Source organism: Amblyomma maculatum, chromosome 5, assembly GCF_055883805.1.
Source record: "Amblyomma maculatum isolate TAMU_Amacu chromosome 5, ASM5588380v1, whole genome shotgun sequence".
Lineage (NCBI taxonomy): Eukaryota > Metazoa > Arthropoda > Arachnida > Ixodida > Ixodidae > Amblyomma > Amblyomma maculatum.
Window position 1 is genome coordinate 13,997,157 of NC_139348.1, and position 5,290 is coordinate 14,002,446.

A 5,290-nucleotide genomic window follows, 5' to 3' on the forward strand; every position below is an offset into this window, starting at 1 on the left:
AACTCGGGCATGTCCTTGAAGAACAAAGTAGACTTGCCTGAGTTTCGCGGCGTCGTTCCAGCCATTGAATTCTGCAACACGGTCGAAAAGGTACATCCATTCTTCTGCATCTTCGTCCGGTCGTCCATGGAAGCAGGGGGGCTCGCGGGGTTGAACGAAAACAACCGGTGCTGTAGGCTGGGCCATTGTCAGCGTCGATGTCTTCCGAAATCGAATGGGGTCAGGTAGCAGACCGTGCTCTGGCTGTAGGCCTTGAAGTCGGCGACTGGCTCGGTGACCTGTAGGCTGGTCTTCCAGGGCGACAGGAACACGGCTTGGGTCTTCGCTTGAAGGATAAAAGGCAGCACCTCCACCAGATGTCACGTAGTGGTGACGAGGTCGACGACACAATTGAAGGGTCGATGATTGCACTAAAGAAACTGTTTATTTGGGCTGACTTGCGCCCGCAGAAGAACTAAGCAACTCGGCGGCGGCGATAGAAACAAACGTGCTCGTCGATCGTCGAACAAAGAATGCCCGTCACACTCGGCAACGCTCAATTTAAAGGCTGCACAGAACAATCTAGATAACGTCGCAAACAGCTACCAGCACGGGCTGGAACATTGTGGAAAGACACCCGAGTGGCCGGAACCTTCGAGACAGATCTCGGTGCATCTTTCGCTACAACAAAACTGATAAAGGTGTGACTTGCGACATCGAGCATTAACAAACAAAGATTACGGAACTGATACGAGGTCCAGAATCAGAGTGATAAGCCTGTATGCCGGCGGCTGTTAAAAAACAACAAATACTGTTTGAAGGTTTCGCGGCAATATAAAATACTACATGGCCTAGAGGTTCTCACTACATAGCTGCTAGTGCTTACTGCGGCAGAAACCTAGTATCAATTGCTACCTGTATGGAGCCAATATATGCATCGATAGGTAAATTATTTCTGAAAATATTGAATATTCTAATAAAGATTTGGTAATTAAAATTATTGTACTATTCGTAATATGTGGTCAATTGTCATCGGCTTCAAGTTCGGTGCAACATTGAGCTGATCTACAAACAAGATGCTAACTAATTTTACCTTGTTCGCATCAGTCTTGAAAGCAATGATGACGACAAAATTTCCGGACAACAAATACTCACTTTATTTGTATTTAAAGGCAGTGTGGCTACACGCTTTTCAGTGGAAGAAATCGCCCTGAGAGCTAATGGGCATAGTGGCGATGAGCTTCTTAGGCTGCATAAATACTCTAGCACTGCGCAAACGTTTTCTTTGCGCGTTGAATGCCTGACATTAAATATCTAGTAGCTCTCAATGGCATGCGTGAGTCCCACGATGACGTCCAGCATTCGACCTTGATATCTTCAAACCCAGCATATTGTTACGCCATATTGCGCTGATGACGCTGACGCATATTGCGTTAGCGTCATCAGGGTTCCTCCGGACGCGCTCCAATGCTGGGTAGGTGTCCTAAAATGCAAGATTGAAAGTAATGAAATTAGAAGGCATAAATGAATTTATAGCAAATTTATACTTACTGGCCTCACCCGGAAATGTGACTTTCAATTCTTTCACAACCATGCCGAGGCAAAAGTTCCACCATTCAGTAGCAAAGTGATCTGCAAGTATTACAGAATTGATTTATTTTAAAACCACTTCTTCAATGACAATAAAAGGGAGCAATAAAGACTTAGAACTTATGAAATTGATTTTTTTTTCAGATAATGAAGTCCGCAGTTTATTGAACGCGCCTAAATTCCACAGAAAATTATTACCTTTATTTCATATATTCCGGTGCTTTCAGATTTACAGGCTGTTTTGTTTTTGCTAAACACAAAGCAACATTCACTGATTTATGATACCACACACAGATAAATATTTTGGGATGGGTGTTTTATACAATCATTTCCAGAAAAGTTTTACAGCGCTAACAAATACACACACATAGGACAGGCACTGAATATCTTTTGTTTTTTCGAAACAGCACATTGAAACTTCTTCTTTGAAAAAAAGAATTCTATATGCAGTTCAAAAAATTGCTACACCTTGTCGTGAACTGGAAAGTAAAAACAATTGGTGGGCTAGTTGGTTCATTTCACAAAAATTAAAAAAAAAATATGTAGATACGCAGATATGCATTTTGGGATGGATATTTTATAGAATAATTTCCAGAAAAGGAGATATTCACAGCGCTAACAAATAGACACTCACAAATACACACACACAAGAAAGGCGCTGACTCCATCTTCTGTTTCGAAAGGATACCAAAATGAAACTTCTTAAAAAAAAAAAGATCTGTATGGAGTTCAAAAACTTCCTACAACCTTGTCGCAAACTGGAAATGATTGAGTCAAGTAACACCAGATGCATAGCTAGTAAGTGCCTTTCACCAAAACGAAGCTTCTTCCAAAAATATAGATATAAACACACACATATAAATCTTGGGATGGATATTTTATACAATCATTTTAAGAAAAGGGAAGGTTCACAGCGCTAAAAAATACACACTCACAAATAGACACACACAGGACAGGCGCTGACTCCAAACTTAAAAAAACAAACAAACATACGTTTCATTTTGCTCTCGTATCGAAAAAAAAAAAGTTGGAGTCGGCGTTTATTCTATGTGTGTCTATTTATGAGTGCGTACTTGCTAGCGCTGTGAATCTTTCCTCTTCTGTGAAATGCACCAACTAGCCCAGCAATTGGTTTCACTTGACTACATCATTTCCAGTTTGTGACAAGGCTGTAGGAATGTTTTGGACTGCGTGCAGATTACAGAAACATACTTCTAAAGAAGCGCGTAGCTCGAGCAGATGCACTAGGATCCAATAATTGTATAAAAAACAAAGCAGAAAAACTCAGCTCATACGGTCTTGAAGTAAGTTTGTGACCAAGTTATATGTTCCCGACAAATAACAAAAATGTCAACAAAAGTTTGAATTTACTACAAACCTACAGTTTGGTACAAAAAATTCTAGGACTGCGGGTGCCAAAAAATAACAAAAATGTCCACAAGGTTTGGGTTTACTACAAACCTACAAATTACTACAAAAACACGATAGAACTGCGATGTAATCACGTGCAAAAAAACATGATTTAGTTAGACTTGTGGAAACCCGATTTCAAAAAAATAAAAAAGGACACATTGCTTCCTTCACACGAGGCATAATTTTTACTGTGTTCGGTTCGTTTTACTTTCAGCGGTGTTTATGCTTACCAAAACAGCATTTTCACAGGACAAAGAAAGGCGACAACAGGACATGTGCTACTGTCCTATCAAAACATGTCGTTTCGTTGCGCATAATGTCTGTAGCAAATGGCTCTACAGCTTGATCTGTTCAATTTCACTTCAACAGAGTTGGCAATATTTCTACGGCATTTCAGGATTAGCAAACACTCGGCAACAATTTACTAACAGTGGCGATAAAAAATTACTTTTGCAATACTCAGGTCTTTGCATTCCAAGCAATGAAGATGAAAACGGGCAACTTACCTCGAAGCGCACATTTTCTGCACCATCCCTAAATCGCCATCCAGCAAAGCATTTATCAGATCTTCCTGCTGATGCTGCCGCTGGCTTGAATAACTCTCTTTCGGTCTTTTCAAATCACTAGACATGGGCGACGAACACAGCGCCTCGGCGTCACTCTTCCCTCAGTATCGGTGGCAGACGGCGAGCATCTCGAAGCAGAACGAATGAAAATAAGCCAGTCTGACAAGTCGATGCTGGCCCAATGCGCGGCAAACGAGCGGCGGCGCTGCTGTCAAAAACGATGGGATCCTGGAGTCGATGTCTGCAAGAGCAACATTTACGTGGTGCTTGATGTGTGGACATTCCGATGGCGCTCATGAACTTTAATATGTTGACCAGGACACGCAGACATTTACGAAAGTGTGAGACTCGACAACCACCATTCCACCAGCACAACGACGACGCTCCCGTCCACAGTGCGCAGTTTCGCGCAGCGGAAAGCATGCGTAAAGTGAGAGGAGAATATGCCCGAGTATTAGCCATCGCCCCATTGTTCTTTTTATAGCCACGCGTGAAACCGTTTCATATTTCGGCGTCTACCGTCCACCGTACTTCGGCCACCTGCAGCGCCGGCACGTTTGGATGCCTGGATCAAATGTCGACGGTACAGCCCCAGCCAGCCGTCTAGCCCACGCGCATTCCTCCCGGCACCGTTTTGTGTGTGTGTGTGTGTGTGTGTGTGTGTGTGTGTGTGTGTGTGTGTGTGTGTGTGTGTGTGTGTGTGTGTGTGTGTGTGTGTGTGTGTGTGTGTGTGTGTGTGTGTGTGTGTGTGTGTGTGTGTGTGTGTGTGTGTGTGTGTGTGTGTGTGTGTGTGTGTGTGTGTGTGTGTGTGTGTGTGTGTGTGTGTGTGTGTGTGTGTGTGTGATTGCAGGCAACTACATGCGAGGTGGAAAGGTATTGATTTCTTGTCGCTGTGCATTTCTGTTGCACTGGTGGAAAGTACAATGTTAAGATCACCAAAAAAACAGCAGTAGCAAAAACCTTGTGCTATGCAACGCGAATACAAATTATTTTCAATTTTCTTAAAAAACGCCTTGCTTCTAAAATGACGCCATGCGCACTTGAGCGTTTGTCCGTGACCGACTGCAGGTCGTTCCCACAAAGCGTCCCAGTTCACTATACTGCAGGCTTTTAATGGAAGAGCTAAGTGTCGCTTTGACGTTTTTCGTCACCGCATTAGGCTGTCAGGAGCTCGCATGGGGCAAGAAAACTCAAATTCCGTAATGTAGTTTGTTTAGCTTGAAGTGTGCACAAAAACATTGATTTAAAATAAATAAAATAAAACGAACGAAATTAAATGATCGAAAGTAATGTATCTCGTTAATTCCGGAATAAGTTTTAATGTATGACTGGCAAGAACAGCCAAAGCATGAATTTCTGAAAATATTGGTAAAGTTACGCTAGCAAGATACCATGGTAAAGTTGCATAGGGATTCTAGCATTTAACTCGTCAAAACTACTAAAAGAAATTTACTTGTTAGTAATGGAAGCCGTTAATACCTCAAAAAGTTGCGAGTTAGTTCAAGGTTAGTAAAAAGGTAGTAAAACCTATTCGAAGTTAGTAACCGCGGCATTTCCTAGCATCTTACTAACCTTTTTTCGCAGTTCAGTTCAGTTCAGGCGTTCAGTCGTGTCCGACTCTTCGTGACCCTATGGACCATGTCACACCACGCTTTCCGGTCTCTCACTATCTTCTTAACATCACATAGCTTCATCTGCAATGCCTCGAGAATGCCATCTAACCATCGCGTTCGCTGCCTACC

The 5,290-nt window shown here is 42.6% G+C and overlaps 1 long non-coding RNA gene across 1 annotated transcript; it reads right to left on the reverse strand.

Moving 5' to 3' along the window:
* Positions 1–1,122: 1,122 nt before the first annotated feature.
* On the reverse strand, positions 1,123–3,892 carry LOC146187789 (uncharacterized). Its single transcript, XR_014707150.1, has 3 exons — positions 3,489–3,892; positions 1,531–1,611; positions 1,123–1,462 (listed from the first exon to the last, which is right to left on the reverse strand). It is a non-coding gene; the product is annotated as an uncharacterized LOC146187789 (long non-coding RNA).
* Positions 3,893–5,290: the final 1,398 nt, after the last annotated feature.